Source organism: Eschscholzia californica, unplaced genomic scaffold (genome assembly GCF_041429995.1).
Source record: "Eschscholzia californica isolate CP2 unplaced genomic scaffold, dmEscCali1.0.p SCAF_1, whole genome shotgun sequence".
Taxonomy (NCBI): Eukaryota; Viridiplantae; Streptophyta; class Magnoliopsida; order Ranunculales; family Papaveraceae; genus Eschscholzia; species Eschscholzia californica.
In genome coordinates this window covers 22,536,219-22,559,926 of record NW_028238198.1, presented here as the reverse complement: position 1 = coordinate 22,559,926, position 23,708 = coordinate 22,536,219, and the positions used below count along the sequence as shown (strand labels likewise).

Genomic DNA, 23,708 nt, shown 5'->3' with positions numbered 1-23,708 from the left:
AATGAATCTGAAAGTTTCGCGCTTTCCCGGGTAAGATTTTAGGGGCATTATTCGTAAATACCTTAAAAGAACACGGATGTTTCCGTAATTTTCCTTTGCCCTCTGACGCGTTGGACCGGGATTTCATTTTCGGGTATTAATGAATTGGGCCCTCTTTTTTGGCCAAATTTCGGACCGTTGGCCCATTCCCTCATTCTTTATAGTTGTAACTTTAATCAAATTACTGCTCAATTTATCATGAAATTTTCCAAGACTGTTTCATAGGTTTCCATAAACATAAGTAGGCAAGTGAGAAACAAAGGTATGCACCACAAAATTGATCATATAGATTATATTGATGATGATGACATTTCAAAATAAATAGAAAAGCTAGCTGAAGCATGACAAAGAGATATGAGACCTTATTCTGAAGCTAAACATCATAAATCTATAGCTATTGATGCAGCCTTTTATTTTCATTTTCTTCTTCTTTGCGCCAGATTTATATGTTATACATGAGATTAAGCGCTAACACAGCAGCACGAGCAGCCGTTCAAGTTGAGTCCAAGGAGACCAGGGACACATGCATAAGCGTCGAGCTTGACGTTGACGCTAGCTAGGCAACCCTGGTAACAGGTGTTGTAACATTCTGTATCAGCAGTGCAACCAGTAAGGAGTGACAAGTTCAACACAATCCCAGCATTACATGTAACTCCAAGTGCTGATGCCATCTCTGTAAACATATCATAGTACATAAGAATCAACAGCTAGATTTGTGTATCTATCATGTACAAAAATATTTAATTTACGAAGAAATGATAGTAGTAAACTTACGAGAATTAGCGGAGAGGACAATCATGGCAAATAGGAAGCCAACCAACATTGAGGAAGATGATGAACTCTTGACTGCCATTATGGGAATTGGAGAGAAGAAATAATGATATAAGCTACTAGTACTTTTTAATATTTGAAGCTTGGGTGAGGATTCATGTAATATTTGAGCTTCTATTTATAGGCAGTTTAGTCTTCAATTCGAGAAAGAAATATAATTTATATCTACAACTTGTATTCGATTGGTTCTTAAAATAATAATTTAAAACAAAGTACATTTAATTAGTTATTTAGGACACAATTTGTGTGTACAAAAATTATTATTTTTTCGGTACAACTTGTTCCCTCAATTCAGTGATATATGGTGACGGTCACAATGCGTCCCATTTTTACGCCATGTGATCCGTTGGGACTTTTATCCCTCTCCCCTTTGAAAATAAAAATTATGAAGAAAGAGAAGTTGTGATTGATTACAATTTTCCAGAGATATTTTCTACAAAACGGATAGGATATATTTATTTTCTAGTTTTTGGTTGACAATGGAAAAAATTGATTTTTTTAGTTTTTTCCGGCCTTGACTTTCGGGCTCGTTTATTATTTTTCATTTGTAAACCCACTGTTTTTGTATGGTTTCAATTTCCAACATCCCCACCCGTTTATGTAGAACGAAAAGAAGCAAAAAAGATATATAAACAGAACAAAGAGATCAATGGGGAGGAAAAGAGCGGCGTCGTGGTGACGGGTGAGATAGGAGAGATGGAGCCAACCAGAAAGGGGAGAGAAAGTAAGAGACTTGACTTGATTCAAGGTCGGTGGTGCCTATATGCTGTTTGAATATTTTTGATGATTTGATGCCGTTACTAATTCATGATCTGGCATGTACCAAATGAAAACTTCATTTTGGATGACAAGAATTTTTATGAAAGCATTTCATTTGCTTCTCGTCCATTGAAGTTCTTTTTTTTTTTTTTTTTTTCTAAATGTACAATAATTTTGGCTTAATTCTTCTATTGATGATTGATTCAAATTCAGATAACTTTAGTTGTAGTTTGTCTCTGCAACAAGTGGGGACAACCCAATATGGCCCGTTTATTTCGTTTTGTTTATTCAACAAGTGGGCACAGTCTAGTATGGCCCGTTTATTTCGTGAGCAAGCAGTGATGAGCTCATGCCCTGGCTCGAATCGCTTGAGCTAGTCGTGGCCCTTCTCAACTGACATCGCTAACCGTTGACATGCCGAATATATATCATCCACATGTGAGGGTAAGAACTGAGTTGGTAGGATTGTAAGAGCTCCAATATCACACAAAGCATGTCGTGGTTCAATTTCGTTATGTCTGTGCACGATTCATCTCGGAATTCCTTAAGGGTGGCTACTTACCAGGTAACTCACCATTGGCATGGCTGAGATATTAGGAGCCCGGTGCGAGATTTTGATTTGGGTCCTAACAAAATACTATGAAAAATATTGAAGTACATAATATATAAGTACGGAACAGTTTGTCCACAATATCTTGAACGCAATCATACAAAAACGTATTATTTGCATAACTAATTTACTTAACAATTTAAATCTTGTAATCCACTTATGTATCAAAAGTACAATTCTCTACTAGACTACTATAATGGACAAACAAACGAAATAATTATGGGATTTACAGAGATATAAAAGTTATAAAAATAGTTTTTGCATTAATGCATAAAACGAAATAAAGGAAGAAATATGTGTATTTCAAAGCGAAAAATAATAAATTTATATTATATTGAGAAAATATGTCTACAACAATTGTTTGTTTAAACTCTCATGGATTAAAAGCGTTTCCAAATACTAGCTAAAATTGTTTAGGATAATATAGAATTACCTAACTAAATTTCGCATTTATGAAGATAATCTGAAAGGATTTACTCTAAAATCATTGTCGATTACGCGTTGGGAGAGTCGTCTTGAAAGTATTAAGGCAATCATAACGCAACCTCTACAAATCAGAGAAGCTTTACTTCAACTGGCAGAAAGTGACAATGAAACTAAAAGGTTTGATTGTTTATCTGAAGATGTATAGAGAAACTGGATTTCAAGAGTCCATGGTTGATGCTAAGAAAATGACAATTGAAATGCAAGTTGACCCAGTTTTTCCTCAGAGGCGTGAAATCCGTCGAAAAAGACATTTCGACGAGACATGTGATGGATCATCACAATTACTTCCGCAATCTGGTGAGGAAAATTTTAGACTTCATTATTTCATCTTATTAGTAGATCAAGCTATTGGTTCATTAGAAAGAATATTTGAACAATATCAAGAATATGAGAAAATTTTTGACTTTTTGCTGAGACCGAAAAAGTTAAGCGGGTATCATGTTGATGAATTAAAAGCTTGTTGTCATAATCTTTCAAATAGTTAGAGGAAAGGAGAACATTTTGATGTTGAAGCATATGACTTGTTTGTGGAGTTGAAACTCTTACAAAGAAATCACGAAAGCTAATGATGTCTTAATTTGTTTGAAGAAGATGAATTGTTTCCCAGCTAGTAGCATTGCTTATAGAATATTATTGACTATACCGGTCACAGTTGCATCAGTAGAGAGGAGCTTCTCAAAGTTAAAACTTTTGAAGTTATACTTAAGATCGAGCATGTCGCAGAACAGACTAAATGGATTAGCTTTGCTTAGTATCGAAAGTGGATTTTTGGACAAAATTGATTACGAATGTTTAATTGATGATTTTGCTTAAGAAAATGCAAGGAGAAGTAATTTCAAGTAAAAATTCTCACTTTAAATGTTTTTCAAGATACATTGTTAATTAATTACTAAATTATAGATTATCTTTTGAAGTCCGAATTATTTTAAGTTTTGTTTTTTTTTACTTATAATTTTTTTATATTTTTTTTATACACCTAGCTAAAATTTGACATCGGGCTCCCAAATTCTCAGACACGGCTATGATGAAATGGAATAAAACTCAAATTTCTTAAGAGAGTTGACGTTGATAGGTGCAATGGATTATATAGGCACTTTTGAAAGTTGCTCAACTCGCTAGCGTACCATCTAGACAGCAACCATCATTTGTGAAAATTGTACACTTATACATATATGACCCCTCTTATGATTACCAAAAAGGGGGCCCCCAGGGTGAGGGGGTCCGGTGCGGTCGCACCCCCTCACTCACGACCTTGTAACTCACATGTTGCTAATATCTTTTCTTAAAAGGCTTTCATCGTAATGAATTTAAATTCAAACACTTTCGTTGGTGCCAGTGCTTGAGGGGATGCAGGGATGGACCCACGTAAGGGTTCGAAGGGTACGTGTCTCCACATGCCCAAGCTAAGTGTTTGTTTTGAATAGAGGTAAAGAATACTGTACAAAATAAAACCAACACAAAATTCATCCTGAATGTAGGATGGGCGCGACGTAAAAGAGGTAGGATTGACCAATTTGAAGGTCTCGTGATTGATTCCCTTCATCGAATTCTTTTTCATTTCAATTTTTTATGATTAAATTTCTTGTTGTCCCCTACGTTTTAATCGGTTATCGTATTAGTCCTATATTTCTTTTTATATAAATTTGATGTTGACTCCCGTTAACTTTTTTAGAGTTATTCTTTGAAGAAAAATTTTCTCTTGTCTCAGGGTTGATTGAATTTATATATGTTTATACATATACATTCTTTTTTTTTGAATTTTTGAGTCCAAAGTCCAAAAAATAGGTGGTAATCAGTCATATATCCACTGCTAAATCAATAAACAATATACGACATAAATAGAACATGCTATAACCTATTTATTATTTTTTTTCTTATTATTGCCATTTAAATATATTTTAAGTTATAGTAAACCAAATGTTTGTTGTGGTTGAGTTAATAAATATATTCTTTCCATAAATTATAAGAGAGAAAATTTATGGTCAAAATTTATTTCCAAAGTTTACAGTTGCCAAGAGCAACATACCAAATTAGCCTTTCTTGTCCTAAAAATGAGGTTACATGTCTCTCTCTATGTTCTTACAATATTTCTATCTCTACAAATTACTTTGTCTTGAAAATCATTATAAAAATTCTATATATGTTAATTAAATTTTGAATCTTCTTAAAATATATATTCTATTCTAACAATATACTTAAAATATATATTCTATACTTAAGGATTTTTTAAAGAAAAAGATTGATGTCTTAGCTTTAAGAATAAGAACAACAAAATCATGCACGGTGCAACAATCTATCGTTGAAAAAAAAACGAGAATATGAAAAATTTAATCCATTAACCATCATGTTCTTCTAGGTTTTCTCCAAGTGAAGGCCAAAAAGTTTAGATGGATTTTCTCTGCGATTTCTCTTGATTTTCTCTCGGTGAACTAAAGAAGAATGAGTTATGATCGATTTTCTTTTGATCCTGGATTAGGGAAACATTCCTTAAACTGAAAAGGCAACTTTTTGTAGAGATGGAAACTTCTTATTCAGGAATTATTTTTTTGAAACTGAAAAGATTATTTGTATCTTCTAATATGGGTAATTTTATTTAACTTGGGATAGGTTAGGTAGTAGTAGATAAAGAGAGGCTAGACATGTAATTACTCCTAATGGAGTTATTTTCTATTTAATATTATCTTTGGGCTCTAAACCCATTGACCCTGTGATTTTGGACCTAAAACCCATCTTTCCCTTTCTTTTTATCTAATTTTTCTAAAATCAGTTTATTCTTTCTCTCTCTATTTCCTTCACTTCTTTAAGAATGTAAATTGTGATGATCATTTTTCAAGATGTAAAAGTCTCTCATTCTTTTGAAATAAACTTTACACATCATTTTTATATAATTCGAGTATGTATATATTTATATTGAGACTACAATCAATACAACACACAATTTAGCCGTAGTCGAGTTAGTTGGGAGTGTAACTATAAGATATAAGTCACACGCTTGAAGGTCATATAAATTTTTTGAATAATATACAATTATTTATTATAACTAAAGGTTCCCCACAAAGAAATTTTTTTGAGTCGGTTACTGAGAAGATGTAAATGTAATTGTGTGTACTTGCGATTAATTATTCATTTAAAATTATATTTGTGATTGCAAAACGGACAATTGTAATTTTGTGTACCTGTAATTATAAATAAGATCAATACTCTATATTTAATATTTTGAGATGAGTACCCGACCATGCCCGACCCAGTCCAAGGAGATGACTACCTGGCCCGACTTGATATGCTGAAATGACTATTCGGCCCGAAAGATTCCCACCCGTACCTAAGCGTTTTTTTACTTTAAGTAAGTGATCTCTTGGGAGATGCTGCTGGTTTTGTGCATGTAGAAACTGGAGAACCTCTTTATATTTTGGAAATGGACTACGATCTACGTTAGTCATTACATGACATTGATACATCATCAAGATTAGGTTTTCGTTCCGTAGGACGCGACAGATCCCTCTTGGCTAAAGCCAGTAGATCTCATTTAACTCTGATTTTACACATTAGTATAGAGAAAGAGAGAAAGCTGCATTTAAAAAAAAAACTGAACGCGATTAGTTCATGATTTATTTGCTATGATCCAAATACAAAACTAAAAACTAGATAACCCCGGTTGTACCCAAAAGGAGAAAGAGAAATGCTGTTTGGAGCGAATTCTAAAAGCCATCCAAAAAGCGAACCTATCCGACGTCGCCACGTGGTCAAATGGTCAGAATCACGTGAATCTCTAGAACTTTAGAAAAATTACAGTTGAGTCCTCCATTTAACCGTGTTTCTCTTTAGGTCCTTAGTCTTAAATATGATCTGGACCGTTGATGATGCCAACGGTCCAGATCATATGGAAACAACACATGACCCACACCCCCCAACTCTCAGATTGTCTTCTCTCTCTAATGTAGGTTTGTTCTGTTCTTCTTCTCTAAACCCTAGATTTCTTCTTCTTCAATGAACTTGGATAGAAAGATACAATTTGTAATATATATATATATATATTTATATGTCATTATTTATGAAAAAAAATACTAATATTAGGTATTAATTTTAGTTTTGATTATAGAGATAGGTACCCCCAACTTTCTTCTTTCTCTCTCTAAAATTCTCTCACTTAAATTCCTATTTTGTTTGTTAATCATTAAGAAAAACTTATAATCCAAGAGAAGTTGGAAAAAAACTGTATCCAAAAAGGTAAAAGTAAAGGAAACTTCGTTAAAAAAGATGAAAATTAAACAAGGAATTATCCATTGTGACCCATTAACATAACCTCATAGTGATGAGAAAAATAATTGTTAGAAATTGTTATCCCCAGTTGAACCCATTATAACATCAATTAATCCATCAGTACAATAAGATAATGAACAATGATCAATCCCAATCTTCCTTCCAGTATAGATTGAAATACCATCACCATGTGATTTTGACCTAAATCCAAAATTGGGTAGGACTTGAAAGAACACAGAGAAGAGAGGGCGATAGTTTGGGTGGTGAGTTATGTGATGTTTCCATATGATCAGGACCGTTGACATTATCAACGGTCCAGATCATAATTTAGTTTAAGGACCTAAAGAGAAACACGGTTAAGTGGTGGACACAAATATAGTTTTTCTAAAATTCTATATATTCACGTGATTCTGATTATAATGACCAGGTGGCGAAGTCTGATTGGTTCGCTTTTCCAATCGCTTTTGGAATTCGCTCCAAACAGCATTTCTCAAGGAGAAAACTACTTACAACAGTACCTTATATTTGTGACACTCATTTAACTTTTTCTAAAATATGCACACTTTTTCAATTGTGTGACTATCTTATTGGCTACATTAACCCAAAACGTAAACTCAAATTAATTCCTTTTAAATTTTAAATTTCACGTTAGCCCTCCTAATTTGAATCCCTAGTTGCCCCCGTGCAATCCCATACGATTTAAGATATCAAGAACTCAGTCTTTATCGTGCATGCATGAGTTAATTTAAGGGTTATTTCCCAAATGGCCCCCAATTTTGTGACCAGCTTCCTGCCTAGCCCCTTACTTTAGCAATAATTCTCATATGGCCCCCTTTTTCCGTTATCTTTAACGGTCCGTTACTCTCTCTCCTCCATCTCATTTTCTCTCTCTGCCAAGTCACCTATCACGCCACATCATCATCTTCTTCGGCATAAGTCGCCGGCCGGCCAAATTTTTTTTTTTTTTTTCTATCTCTCTCTAAAAAAAAAAAAATATATTTTTTTTTAATTTCCTCACATCTCTCGCTCTAAACTTATTATCTCTATGGTTCATCCAGCTATCATTACTAATAAAATCCATGGGGGCAAGTAATTCTGGAACCACATAATCTCTATTATGGTGATAACCTCCATTGTTATTAAGAAAAGCATTTGAATCGCCACCACGATGATGATGATGATGACGAGAGAGGAAGGGTTTAGCATCTCTCTCTACAGCACTAGGCCTAAGCTGTAGACCTAGATGTCTGGATGGTGATTCATAGTAACCCCAATTGCGGCTACGTGTATCTTCGTCCATTAGGGCTCAATCGAATTGAAGCAAAATTAGATCTTTCAGCTCAACCCATGTACCTTTAGATTACTCAAATCCTGTACTAGTGATAACCTAATGATAATAATAACAAAGCAAGTAGAAAATCAGAATATAATCAGGATCCCCAATTCTAGGTCTAAGTAGTAAAAGATTCTTAATTTTCTTCATGATTCAAACACAGTTAAATTGGGTTCAATACAATCAACCAATAGAAGAGAATTATGGATATCAAACACAGATGAAATCAAAACAAAATCTCATATACCCAAACGCAAACCAAATAAAGAAAAAAACCCTAACTTTCATTTTCTACCTAGAAGGAAAAAAAAATGTCATTTTTATGACTTTTGTAGTCGGATCTTTCTTAAAATCAACCTACAAAAGTGAGGTGATTGGAAAAGCAAAAAAGGAGAAAAATAAATAAAACTATTAAGAAATCTAAGTAAAACGGAACAGCAGATCTGTTCGTGATGAACAGACCGGTCTGTTCATCACGAACAGACCTCCGGCGAAGAGAAACCCCCTTCGTCGGAGTTTAGAGAGAGAGAGAGATGTGAGGAAATTTTTAAATTTTTTTTTTTTTTTTAGAGAGAGAGAATAAAAAAAATATTGAAGGTCGCCGGCCGGAAATTTGGCCGGCCGGCGACTTATGCCGGAGAAGATGATGATGTGGCGTGACAGGTGACTTGGCAGAGAGAGAAAATGAGATGGAGGAGAGAGAGTAACGGACCGTTAAAGATAACGGAAAAAGGACGCCATATGAGAATTATTGCTAAAGTAGGGGGCCAGGCAGGAAGCTGGTCACAAAGTTGGGGGCTATTTGAGAAATAACCCTTAATTTAAATGATGTCCCATGCACTACATAAAATGATGTGCATATTCGCCCAATTTATGATGTGCATGTATTCACTCAATTTAGTACAACGGTACCTTGGGAATGTGAGATGATGGAATACCATGGGCTTGCTAGATCATTAAGTTGCCTGTTTTAATTAATGTGCATTGAGCTAAAACTATGGCCTGTCCACTCCAGGATACCTAATAGCAACTACCTCGGCAACTGCACTTACTGCCTTAATTACAAGAAGTTAGTACTTTAATAGATTATGATATGGATTAGAGCTATAATTAGGCCGTTCCTTTGGGGAATAAAGAAAAATCTTCGGGGCATAAAGATTTAGTTAATAAACATTGACTTAGGAGACATACTCTTTTTTTAGCCCAAAAATTGACTTGATCTAACATTGCCTCCTCATCTTCATCTTCTCTCTCCCTCTCCCTCCCTCTATCTACCTTTTGCCCCGTTCTTCTTCAGATCTTCGAAAAAGAAGAGTTTTAACTGACGTTACTCTCTTTCGGCGAGTCTACGTTTTAATCTTTTGTTTTATTGATTTTGACTCTGTTAAAATTTAAGAGCAAACAAAATTATGAAATTTCCTATGGTTTTGAGGTTTCGTTCTAATTAAACTGGTCGTGTTATTTAGTTTCACTGTGATATATTTCCTGAATTGGAACTTTATAGCTGATCTAGGTTGAATTTTGGAGGTTAGACTGATCAAAATGGATAAATTAAAATTACGTGGTTTGGGTGAAAGATTAATAACTACTGGAGCTTAAATGGGAGAATGGTTAGGGAGGAAATGAAGAAAATATTACAAGCTGTATCACGAGAATAAAAGTTGTTGATGAAGCAACTTTAGATACCACGGAAAAAAACCAAATTGGGGTTTGAATATGAGGATATGTTCTTGATGTTCTTGGTTAAATTCTGAAGAATTTAGTGGTACGGAATTTGAGGACATGTTTTTGGTTCAAATTGTAATTACTACAATAATTTGTTTTTAATAATCTAAAGATTTATAACTACAAAAAAAATTAATTTTTGAGATGCCGAGTGAGAGAGAAAACCTGACCTAGAGAAACAATGAGAGAAAGGGGGAGAAGGAGAGAGAGAGAAATAGTGAGAGTGAGGGAGAGAGAGAGAAATAGTGAGAGAGAGGGAAAGACCGAGAGAGAGGGTAACAGTGAGTGAGAGAGGAGAAGAGAGGAGAGAGAAGAGATGGCAATGGTGGTCGGTATGGTGGTGGTGGGAAGTTGTGGTGGTGAAGAATAGAGAAGATGAAGATTATGGGGCAATATTTGATCAAGTTAATTTTGGACTACGAAAAATATGCCTCTGAAAATATACAAAAAGACATAGATTCCCTAAAGAATTTATTCCCGGAGATTATTCTTTATGCCTCAAAGTCGCGACCAATAATTATACCAGTAAATGATATGACAACGGTTTGAATACAACAATCCGTTGTGAGGAGGATAATTATACGAGTTGTAAGAAATAGAGAAATTGTATTGATTGTATTGATTCTCATAGCTATTACATTAGATCATTATAAAGACTAGTACAAGGGAGAAATTTAAACATTTACACAACGTGGGACTATATATTCTAACATTCCCCCTCAAACGAATGACTTTTGCTAGTGAAAAATTCATGAGTTTGTTAAAATTTGTAGATGTTGACTTGGTATTGATATAGAGACATCATTCTGAGGTTGCTAAGTTGTTGTTCTTTGTTGTTGTTGTTGTTGTTGTTCTTTGTTGTTGTTGTTGTTCTTTGTTGTTGTTGTTGTTCTTTGTTGTTGTTCTTTGATGTTGTTTTTCTTTTCTCCATTAGAAGACCATTTGAAGAAAAGTTGGCGCCATTGCCAGGTATTTTTCCCTTTTTAAAGAGAAAGAGGACAATTATAACCCATTGTCCGGTTGTTGGCGGAGATATACTCCTTGCTATCATGTTTGTTGTTGAATATTGTTGAATGTCTTTTCTCCCTTCTCCTTTTGAGGAAAAGTTGGCACCATTGCGTAGGTATGTTCTCTTTTTAAAGAGAAAGTTGACAATTATAAACCATTGTCAAGGTTTTGTTTGGAGTTCTTACTCCATTGATTTTAATAGCCCTCACACATAATTATTACTCCAACATCATCAATGTAATATAATGCAAACCCTTGATCTTATGATTTTATCATTTTTCAACCACTAGCAATCACCATTCTTGAAGGTCAGCGCTTTGGGGAAAGCAAAATAGTTTCCGGGGTGGGAAGACTTGGTAAAAAATTGGTCAATTTTGTTTGACAATTTTATTTAGGGGGAAAGAAAAATAGCTTCTCCACCTCAGCTCTCTCTCTCTCTCCACCTCACTTCTCTCTCTCTGCCACCTCATGTATTCGCCACCTCATCGTCTTCATCGGTGAAGGTCGCCGACCGGCCAATTTCCGGCCGGCGACCTTCAACCTTAAAAAAAAAAAAAAAAATTTCCTTCTCCTCTCGGACCTTTAATGGAGGTCTCCACTCTCTCTCTAGATCAGATCTAGAGAGAGAGGAGAAGGAAAAAAATATAATTTTTTTTTTTTTAAGGTTGAAGGTCGCCGGCCGGCCATTAATGGTCGGCCGGCGACCTTCACCTGTGAAGACGATGAGGTGGCGAATACATGAGGTGTAGAAGTTAGAAAATATTCCCCATAAAATATGTTTCCCCGGAAAATTTTCAAAATTTTGCATATTTCCTTTAAAATTTCACACCCCGGAAACTATTTAGCTTTCCCCAAAGCGCTGCCTTCCCACTTCAATTCATTTCTATTTTTTTTTTCCTCTTCCTCTTCATATGATCTTATGAAAAACTAATGGAATCAAGTAGATTACTAAAGGAGCAAACATTTGAGAGTTCTCATCTTGGATATAAGAAGTATGAGCAAATCAATTTAAGAGAATTAACTCTTTTGCCATAAAGGAACCCACAAACATGTTTTCAAAAATATCAAAAGAAAACCATCTTTGAGAATAAGCATGATTTCTTTGGTACATTCTATCAAACACTTCATGTGCATCATATTGTAAATCAAGATTTTGGAGAACTATAAGTATAGTTTCAAGATAAACATGGGGTATATAACTATTCTAACAAAGAAATCCATGAATTCTTTTCCCCTCTCTAATAGCTTTCAAATTTCTCTCAAAATATAACTTCATGGACCATGGATACACATAGATTTGATGTTGGGGAGGACTTGACATTTGAAATGCTTGAGATCATTAAAGAGTATATCATGTGATTTCTTCAACAAATAACTCTTCTTTGGATCTTTCATCTTCTTGTTAATCTTCATCATCTTCAAATACTATTGAGAAAAGTATTGAAGAATGATTAGATCTAACAATAGAAAAGAACTACTCTTATTGGAAAAAAAATAAAAAACACTAAACTTGAACTAAAAACCGATAAAAGTCCGACGGACGGTAGCCATTAATGGGACTACCGCCGCCGACAAGCGGAAGACTCTATTGACTAACCCAAGAAAGAAACCTAGAAGCTCTTATACCATGTAAGAAATAGAGAAATTGTATTGATTCTCATAGCTACTACATTAGATCATTATAAAGACTAGTACAAGGGAGAAATTTAAACATTTACACAATGTGGGACTATATATTCTAACACGAGTGATGCTAGTGAACAAGAAAAATAACACAAATTTTAGACAGAAATCTTATACAGTTTGTTGTGATCTATGGTTCTGTGGATCAAAATCAATACTCCCTCCGTCGCATTTTGTTTTGTCTTTTGAAAAATTGAATTTTTAAGGGAATACTTTTTTTATTATTTTTTGAATTGTCAGCATGCCTCTAACCCTTGACCTTTAAGGTGGAAGACCCAACCTCTTACCACTCCAACCAAGAGTTGTTGGCGGGAACTTATTTATTATTGACTACAAAAACTACTTGATCAAACTACCCATATTTAGAATAGACATAGTATTCAATCGAAATAACATTGGTAGAACTGTGCAATCAATTAGAATTTTTTATTGTAAAAAAGGGATTGTTTTAGAAATGTCATCTTATTACTAGTTAAATGAATGTGATATAAGAAAAGTAAACAAATGTTTCCGAACATGCATAACAAGTAAACAAATGTTTTGGAAATGTCATCTTATTAAGAGGGTTGTTTTTGTTCTCAACAAAAACAACCTGGTGAAAAAAACCTATAGTCTTATGCTAGCCTTCTCCATGGCACGTTACAGCTTGACCGCTGTAGCACGTTACAACCTGACCCGCCGTTGCACATTACGTCCTAACCTCCATTGCCCCGTAAAAAACGCCATAACTAGGCGGTCAACGTAGCAAGCTGACCCTCAGGGCACGTAAAAATTGCGCCTGAGTATCAATCTCTCTACAGAAAGGCCTAATGTTATAATGATAGATACCACAGAAAGGCCTATTCAGTTACCTTATTATAGTGTTTTTGAGCATGAAAGTTTCCATGATTGTTTCAGAGGTTTCAATAAACATAAGTAGGCAAGTGAGAGAGAAACAAAGGTATGCACCACCAAATTGGTCATATAGATTATATTGATGATGATGACATTACAAAATAAATAGAAAAGCTAGCTGGTGCATGACAAAGAGATATTAGATCTTATTCTGAAGCTAGACATCATAAATCAATAGCTATTGATGTGGCCTTTTATTTTAATATTCTTCTTCTTTGCACCAGATTTTTATTTTATACGCGAGTTTAAGCGCTAACACAGCAGCACGAGCAGCCGTTCAAGTTGAGTCCAAGGAGACCAGGGACGCATGCATAAGCATCGAGCTTAACGTTGATGCTAGCTAGGCAACCCTGGTAACAGGTGTTGTAACATTCTGTATCAGCAGTGCAACCAGTAAGGAGTGACAAGTTCAACACAATCCCAGCATTACATGTAACTCCAAGTGCTGATGCCATCTCTGTAAACATATCATAATACATAAGAATCAACAACTAGATTTGTGTATCTATCATGTACAAAACTATTTAATTTACGAAGAAATGATAGTAGTAACCTTACGAGAATTAGCGGAGAGGACAATCATGGCAAATAGAAAGCCAATCAACATTGAGGAAGATGATGAACTCTTGCCTGCCATTATGGGAATTGGAGAGAAGAAATAATGATATAAGCTACTAGTACTGTTTAATATTTGAAGCTTGGGTGAGGATTCATGTAATATTTGAGCTTCTATTTATAGGCAATTTAGTCTTCAATTCGAGAAAGAAATATAATTTATATCTACAACTTGTATTCGATTGGTTCTTAAAATAATAATTTAAAACAAAGTACATTTAATTAGTTATTTGGGACACAATTTGTGTGCACAAAAATTATTATTTTTTCGGTACAACTTGTTCCCTCAATTCAATTATATTGAAAAAGAATGATTTTGTTAGTGATATATGGAGACGGTAACAATGCGTCCCATTTTTACGCCATGTGATCCGTTGGGACTTTTATCCCTCTCCCCTTTGAAAATAAAAATTATGAAGAAAGAGAAGTTGTGATTGATTACAATTTTTGAGAGATATTTTCTACAAAACGGATAGGATATATTTATTTTCTAGTTTTTGGTTGACAATGGAAAAAAATTGATATTTTTAGTTTTTTTCCGGCCTTGACTTTTGGGCTCGTTTATTATTTTTCATTTGTAAATCCACTGTTTTTGTACAGTTTCAATTTCTCTCCGAATCCAACATCCCCACCCGTTTATGTAGAACGAAAAGAAGCAAAAACGATATATAAACAGAACAAAGAGATCAATAGGGAGGAAAAGAGCAGGGTCGTGGTGACGAGTGAGATAGGAAAGATGGAGCCAACGAGAAAGGGGAGAGAAAGTGAGAGACTTAACTTGATTCAAAGTCGGTGGTGCCTATATGCTGTTTGAACATTTTTGATGATTTGATGCCGTTACTAATTCATGATCTGGCATGTACCAAATGAAAACTTCATTTTCGATGACAAGAATTTTTATGCAAGCATTTCATTTGCTTCTCTTCCATGGAAGTTCCTTTTTCTTTTTTTTACTAAGAGTACAATAATTTTGGCTTAATTCTTCTCTTGATGATTGATTCAAATTCTGATAACTTTAGTTGTAGTTTGTCTCTTCAACAAGTGGGGACAACCCAATATGGCCCGTTTATTTCGTTTCGTTTATTCAACAAGTGGGCACAGCCTAGTATGGCCCGTTTATTTCGTGAGCAAGCAGTGATGAGCTCATGCCCTGGCTCGAATCGCTTGAGCTAGTCGTGGCCCTTCTCAACTGACATCGCTAACCGTTGACATGCCGAATATATATCATCCACATGTGAGGGTCAGAACTGAGTTGGTAGGATGGTAAGAGCTTCAATCTCGCACAAAGCATGTCGTGGTTCAATTTCGTTATGTCTGTGCACGATTCGTCTCGGAATTCCTTAAGGGTGGCTACTTACCAGGTAACTCACCATTGGCGTGGCTGAGATATTAGGAGCCCGGTGCGAGATTTTGATTTGGGTCCTAACAATATAATATGAAAAAAATTGAAGTACATAATATATAAGTACGAAACAGTTTGTCCACATTATCTTGAACACAATCATACAAAAACGTATTATGTGCATAACTAATTTACTTAAAAAATTTAAATCTTGTAATCCACTTATGTATCAAAAGTACAATTCTCTACTAGTTTACTATAATGGACAAACAAACGAAATAATTACGGGATTTACATAGATATAAAAGTTATAAAAAATAGTTTTTGCATTCGTACATAGAACGGAATAAAGGAAGAAATATGTGTATTTCAAAGCGAAAAATAATAAATTTATTATATTGAGAAAATATGTCTACAACAATTGTTTGTTTAAACTCTCATGGATTAAAAGCGTTTCCAAATACTAGCTAAAATTGTTTAGGATAATATAGAATCACTTAACTAAATTTCGCATTTATGAAGATAATCTGAAAGGATTTACTCTAAAATCATTGTCGACTACGCGTTGGGAGAGTCGTCTTGAAAGTATTAAGACAATCATAACGCAACCTTTACTAAGTATTACTATTTAGTACAAGTTATTAGTAGCAATTAATAAGGTAAGCAAACGTTTGCAAACAAAGGACATAGATATTGATGTTGCTATGGAGTTAATAAAAGGTTTGATTGTTTATGTGAAGATGTATAGAGAAATTGGATTTCAAGAGTCCATGGTTGATGCTAAGAAAATGACAATTGAAATGCAAGTTGACCCAATTTTTCCTCAGAGGCGTGAAATCCGTCGAAAAAAACATTTTGACGAGACATGTGATGGATCATCACAATTACTTCCGCAATCTGGTGAGGAAAATTTTTAGACTTCATTATTTCATCTTATTAGTAGATCAAGATATTGGTTCATTAGAAAGAAGATTTGAACAATATCAAGAATATGAGAAAATTTTTGACTTTTTGCTGAGACTGAAAAAGTTAAACGGGTATCATCTTGATGAATTAAAAGCTTGTTGCCATAATCTTTCAAATAGTTAGAGGAAAGGAGAACATTTTGATGTTGAAGCATATGACTTGTTTGTGGAGTCGAAACTCTTACAAACTATTTTGCCAAAAGAAATCACGAAAGCTAATGATGTCTTAAATTTTTTAAAGAAGATGAATTGTTTCCCAGCTAGTAGCATTGCTTATAGAATATTATTGACTATACCAGTCACAGTTACATCAGTAGAGAGGAGCTTCTCAAAGTTAAAACTTTTGAAGTCATACTTAAGATTGAGCATGTCGCAGAACAGGCTAAATGAATTAGCTTTGCTTAGTATCGAAAGTGGATTTTTGGACAAAATTGATTACAAATGTTTAATTGATGATTTTGCTTCAAAAAATGCAAGGAGAAGTAATTTCAAGTAAAAATTCTCACTTTAAATGTTTTTCAAGATACACTGTTAATTAATTACTAAATTATTTATTATCTTTTGAAGTCCAAATTATTTTAAGTTTTGTTTTTATTTTACGTATAATTTTTTTTATATTTTGTTTATACACCTAGCTAAAATTTGACCTCGGGCTCCCAAATTCTCAGACACGGTTCTGATGAAGTGGAATAAAACTCAAATTTCTTACGAGAGTTGACGTTGATAGGTGCAATGGATTATATAGGCACTTTTGAAAGTTGCTCAACTTGCTAGCGTACCATCTAGATAGCAACCATCATTTGTGAAAACTGTACAGTTATAGATATATGACCCCTCTTATGATTACCAAAAAGGGGGCCCCAGGGTGAGGGGGTCTGGTGCGGTCGCACCCCCTAACTCACGGCCTGTAACTCACATGTTGATAATATCTTTTCTTAAAGGGCTTTCATCAAATTCAAACACTTTCGTTGGTGCCAGTGCTTGAGGGGATGCAGGGGTGGACCCACGTAAGGGTTCGAAGGGTACGTGTCTCCACATGCCCAAGCTAAGTGTTTGTTTTGAATAGAGATAAAGAATACTGTACAAAATAAAACCAACACAAAATTCATTCTGAATGTAGGATGGGCGCGGTGCAAAAGAGGTGGGATTGGCCACTTTGAAGGTCTCGTGATTGACTCCCTTCATCAAATTCTTTTTCATTTCAATTTTTTATGATTAAATTTCTTGCTGTCCCCTACGTTTTAATCAGTTATCGTATTAGTCCTATATTTCTTTTTATATAAATTTGATGTTGACTCCCTTTAACTTTTTTAGAGTTATTCTTTTAAAAAGTTTTTTCTCTTGTATCAGGGTTGATTGAATTTAGGATTTTTGAGTGAGAGGCCCAGAAAATGGAGGGTAAATAAGCATTACCCCCAGCCCACAACAAAAATGAGAACCCAGTCCAAATTGTCAGGACAGCTCACACTTTTCTAGTTTTTATTTTATTTATCCCTCTTTTACCTCTTCACGGGAAATTTTCGTGTTTTCTGACAATCTGACGGATGACAGCGAAGCAATTAATTCTCCGTACATGACGTAATGTCAGAGAAACATTCAGATTTTTTGAAAATTAAAAAATGGCGTCATTTTGTGACGAAATTTCAGGCAATTTTTTTGGATCCCGCCCATTATATTTTGGGGTTATTTCCCAAATAGCCACCAACTTTGTGACCAGCTTCCTGCCTGGCCCCCTACTTTAGCAATAATTCCCATATGGCCCCCTTTTTCCGTTATCTTTAACGGTCCGTTACTCTCTCTCCTCCATCTCATTTTCTCTCTCTGCCAAGTCACCTATCACGCCACATCATCATCTTCTCCGGCATAAGTCGCCGGCCGGCCAAATTTCCGGCCGGCGACATTCAATTTTTTTTTTATTCTCTCTCTCTCTCTAAAAAAAAAATTTTTTTTTTTTAATTTCCTCACATCTCTCTCTCTCTCTAAACTCCGGCGAAGGGGGTTTCCCTTCGCCAGAGGTCTGTTCGTGATGAACAGACTGGTCTGTTCATCACGAACAGATCTGCTGTTCCGTTTTACTTAGATTTCTTAATAGTTTTATTTATTTTTCTCCTTTTTTGCTTTTCCAATCACCTCACTTTTGTAGGTTGATTTTAAGAAAGATCTGACTACAAAAGTCATAAAAATGACATTTTTTTTTTCCTTCTAGGTAGAAAATGAAAATTAGGGTTTTTTTCTTTTATTGGTTTGCGTTTGGGTATATGAGATTTTGTTTTGATTTCATCTGTGTTTGATATCCATAATTCTCTTCTATTGGTTGATTGTATTGAACCCAATTTAACTGTGTTTGAATCATGAAGAAAATTAAGAATCTTTTATTACTTAGACCTAGAATTGGGGATCCTGATTATATTCCGATTTTCTACTTGCTTTGTTATTATTATCATTAGGTTATCACTAGTACAGGATTTGAGTAATCTGAAGGTACATGGGTTGAGCTGAAAGATCTAATTTTGCTTCAATTCGATGGAGCCCTAATGGACGAAGATACACGTAGCCGCAATTGGGGTTACTATGAATCACCATCCAGACATCTAGGTCTACAGCTTAGGCCTAGTGCTGTAGAGAGAGAGGCTAAACCCTTCCTCTCTCGTCATCATCATCATCATCGTGGTGGCGATTCAAATGCTTTTCTTAATAACAATGGAGGTTATCACCATAATAGAGATTATGGGGTTCCAGAATTACTTGCCCCCATGGATTTTATCAGTAATGATAGCTGGATGAACCATAGAGATAATAAGTTTAGAGAGAGAGATGTGAGGAAATTAAAAAAAAAAGAATTTTTTTTTAGAGAGAGAGAGAGAATAAAAAAAGAAAAATTTGGCCGGCCGGCGACTTATGCCGGAGAAGATGATGATGTGGCGTGATAGGTGACTTGGCAGAGAGAGAAAATGAGATGGAGGAGAGAGAGTAACGGACCGTTAAAGATAACGGAAAAAGGGGGCCATATGGGAATTATTGCTAAAGTAGGGGGCTAGGCAGGAAGCTGGTCACAAAGTTGGGGGCCATTTGGGAAATAACCCTATATTTTGTTGGGTTATTTCCCTAATGGCCCCCAACTTTGTGACCAGCTTCCCGCCTGGCCCCATACTTTACGAGAAATACCCATATGGCCCCCTATTACTGTTAACTTTAACTTTCCGTCACTCTCTCTCCTCCATCTCTTTTTCTCTCTCTGCCATGTCACGCCACCTCATCACCTTCTCCGGCAGAGGTCGCCGGCCGGCGACCTTCAAACTAAAAAAATATATTTTTTTTATCTCTCTCCTCTCTCTCTCTCTAAGAACTCCGGCGAAGGAACCCTTCGCCGGAGTTCGTCTGTTCTCACGAACAGATCTAGTTTGAAGGTCGCCAGCCTGCGACCTCTGCCGGAGAAGGTGATGAGGTGGCCTAACAGATGAGGTGGCATGACATGGCAGAGAGAAAAAGAGATGGAGGAAATAGAGTGACGGAAAGTTAAAGTTAACGGTAATAGGGGGCCATATGGGTATTTCTCGTAAAGTAGGGGGCCAGGCGGGAAGCTGGTCACAAAGTTGGGGGCCATTAAGGAAATAACCCTATTTTGTTTCAACTCCTTCTTTCTTCTTATTTGTACATCCAAAAATCTTCTTCATCATTCTTATTTTGTTTCACATTTTATCTTCTTCATTTCTTTCAATCTCTAAGAACATAAATTTTCTGTTCTTTCTCTCTCTAAAAGTTTTATGTTCTTATTTGGATGTTCATCATTTTTGTTTTGTTTCACATTTTATCTTATTCATCTCTTTCAATCTCTAAAAACATCAAAGTTTTTTGTCTTTCTCTCTCTAAAAGTTTTATGTTCTTGTTCTTATTTTTCTAATTCATCATTCTTATTTGTGAACTCTTCATCTCTAAAAATATCAAAGTACATAACCAAATGGCCAGTGCACAGAACCATTACCGGTACAAAAGAAAAGTCCCAGTTCAAAAGTGTCCAGTACTGAACCAAATGGCCAGTACACAGAACAATTCTCGGTGCACAAGAAAAATCTCAGTACAAAAATGTCTAGTACATAACCAAATGGCTTGTACACAAAAAAATTCCCTGTACACAAGAAAATTCTCAGAACAGAAATGTCTAGTACATAACCAAATGGCCAAGACACAGAACAATTCCTGGTACATAAGAAAATTCCCAGTACAAAAATGTGTAGTACATATTAAAAAAATGGCCAGTACACTAAATAATTCCCAATACACAAGAAAATTTCCTTGTACAAATTCAAGAAAAACTACCAAAAATGAAGAAATTTGTTGAGATTAGAAAGAGATAAGAAATAAATCTGGAAAAAAGAACGAAATTTGTTGAGATTGGAGAGAGAAATTTAAAAAGATTGGAGAGAGAAATATGTGTGGAAATAAAAAAGAAATAAGAAATAAATGTGGAAAAAAGAACGAAAATGGCAAGTTGGTAAATTTTTTAATGGCAATTCTGTAAATTCGTGGACAATACAAGGTTTAATTTCAGGTGCGTCAGACTATTTTTCAAAAAATTTCGCATTTTCCCGGAATTTTTCGGTGGCAATTTTGTAAATTTATGGAAAGTACACAGTATGATGGGAGGCGTGTCAGATTATTTCTCAGAAATTTTCGAGTTTTTCGAGAATTTTTCGATGATCGTTTCGTAAATTTCGAAAAGAAGAAGGGTGTTTCGGAAATTCCACCCCCACCTCCTGACCACTGGACCTGCTTCTTATTCTTTTCCTGCAGTGGACCTACTTCTTGTTTTGGGTGAAGGATTGGGCCTTTTGCCCAACCCCTCTTGAACTTATATATGTTTATACATATACATTCTTTTTTTTTTGAATTTTTGAGTCCAAACTCCAAAAAATAAGGGGTAATCAGTCATATATCCACTCCTAAATCAATAAACAATATAAGACCAGAATAGAACATGAAATAAAAAATAAGTATAAAACTTTACTTTTTGGTGGGCCCCATGCTATAACCTATTTATTATTTTTTTCGTGTTATTGCCCTTTAAATATATTTTAACTTATACTAAACCAAATGTTTGATGTGGTTGAGTTAATAAATATATTTTTTTCCATAAATTTTAAGAGAGAAAATTTATGGTCAAAATTTATTTCCAAAGTTTCCAGTTGCCAAGAAACATATCAAATTAGCCTTTCTTGTCCTAAAAATGAGGTTCCATGTCTCTCTCTCTCTCTATGTTCTTACAATATTTCTATCTCTACAAATTACTTTGTCTTGAAAATCATTATCAAAATTATATATATGTTAATTAAATTTCGAATCTTTTTAAAATATTTATTCTATTCTAACACATTTTATCATTTTTTTTTTGTAAGAAAAAAAGTTGAATTTTTTATCATTGCAGTCTTGCTTTCATAAAAAACATAATATAAACAAATATTTATTTTGCTGACACTTTCAGTATTTTTTTAACATTTTATTGATTCTATTAGCATAATAGCATAACATTTGTTCTGAATTAGTTAGAGTACGTGAATAAAAGTTTGATTATTTATCTAGCATCTTATCGATTCTAACCACATTCTTAGATATAACTGAATTTAAAAAAACTTATGTGTAAATTCACACACTTACAACCACAATCTCGGCTGTAAATTTGTATAATATATTAGTGTTCAAACAAGCGCTTGCAATTCATGGAATGATAAAATATAAACGTAAAATGAATCGAAATAGGAAAACTTTACCAAAAATCTATACAGTTCTACTGCCGATAAAGTCATTTTGAGAGTAATGCTATTATGTTTGTAAATATGTTATTTTTGTTAGAGTTCAGAAAATATTGATAAAATTTCCACAATTGATGCAAAATGAAAGAAGTGCTACAAGAAATTTGAGGGCGTTGCAGACTGAAAAACAAACTCGTTGTTAGAATCAACAAAATACTATGAAAATATACAAAAAGTCTTCAAATTATATAATTACCTTTCATGCAATTTTTCTGGAGAAAACAAGATTATAGGCGAGGAACAGTGAGATAAGATCTGAAGGATTTTTTAAAGAAAAAGATTGATGTCTTAGCTTTAAGAATAAGAACAACAAAACCATGCACGGTGCAACAATCTATCGTTGAAAAAAAAAACGAGAATATGAAAAATTTAATCCATTGACCATCATGTTCTTCTAGGTTTTCTCCAAGTGAAGGCTAAAAAGTTTAGATGGATTTTCTCTCGGTGAACTAAAGAAGAATGAGTTATGGTCGATTTTCTTTTGGTCCTGGATTAGGGAAACATTCCTTTAAACTGAAAAGACAACTTTTTGTAGAGATGGAAACTTCTTATTCAGGAATTATTTTCTTGAAACTGAAAAGATTATTTGTATCTTCTAATATGGGTAATTTTATTTAACTTGGGATAGGTTAGGTAGTAGTAGATAAAGAGAGGTTAGACATGTAAATTACTCCTATTGGAGTTGTTTTCTATTTAATATTATCTTTGGGCTCTAAACCCATTGACCCTGTGATTTTGGACCTAAAACCCATCTTTCCTTTTCTTTTTATCTAATTTTTCTAAAATCAGTTTATTCTTTCTAGCTCTATTTCCTTCACTTCTTTAAGAATGTAAATTGTGATGATCATTTTTCAAGACGTAAAAGTCTCTCATTCTTTTAAAATAAACTTTACACATCATTTTTATATAATTCGAGTATGTATATATTTATATTGAGACTACAATCAATAAACACACAATTTAGCCGTAGTGGAGTTAGTTGGGAGTGTAACTATAAGATATAAGTCACACGCTTGAAGGTCATATAAATTTTTTGAATAATATACAATTATTTATTATAACTAAAGGTTCCCCACAAAGAAATTTTTTTGAGTTGGTTACTGAGAAGATGTAAATGTAATTGTGTGTACTTGCCATTAATTATTCATTTAAAATTATATTTGTGATTGCAAAACGGACAATTGTAAATTTGTGTACCTGTAATTATAAATAAGATCAATACTCTATATTTAATATTTTGAGATGAGTACCCGACCATGCCCGACCCAGTCCAAGAAGATGACTACCTGGCCCGACTTGATATGCTGAAATGACTATTCGGCCCGACAAGATTCCCACCCGTACCTAAGCG

At 34.4% G+C, this 23,708-nt stretch overlaps 2 long non-coding RNA genes across 2 annotated transcripts; both read right to left on the bottom strand.

Moving 5' to 3' along the window:
* Positions 1–304: 304 nt before the first annotated feature.
* Positions 305–961, bottom strand: LOC147565201 (uncharacterized). Its single transcript, XR_015237059.1, has 2 exons — positions 814–961; positions 305–712 (listed from the first exon to the last, which is right to left on the bottom strand). It is a non-coding gene; the product is annotated as an uncharacterized LOC147565201 (long non-coding RNA).
* A 12,716-nt stretch (positions 962–13,677) lies between these two features.
* Positions 13,678–14,335, bottom strand: LOC147565200 (uncharacterized). Its single transcript, XR_015237056.1, has 2 exons — positions 14,187–14,335; positions 13,678–14,085 (listed from the first exon to the last, which is right to left on the bottom strand). It is a non-coding gene; the product is annotated as an uncharacterized LOC147565200 (long non-coding RNA).
* Between the last annotated feature and the right edge of the window lie 9,373 nt (positions 14,336–23,708).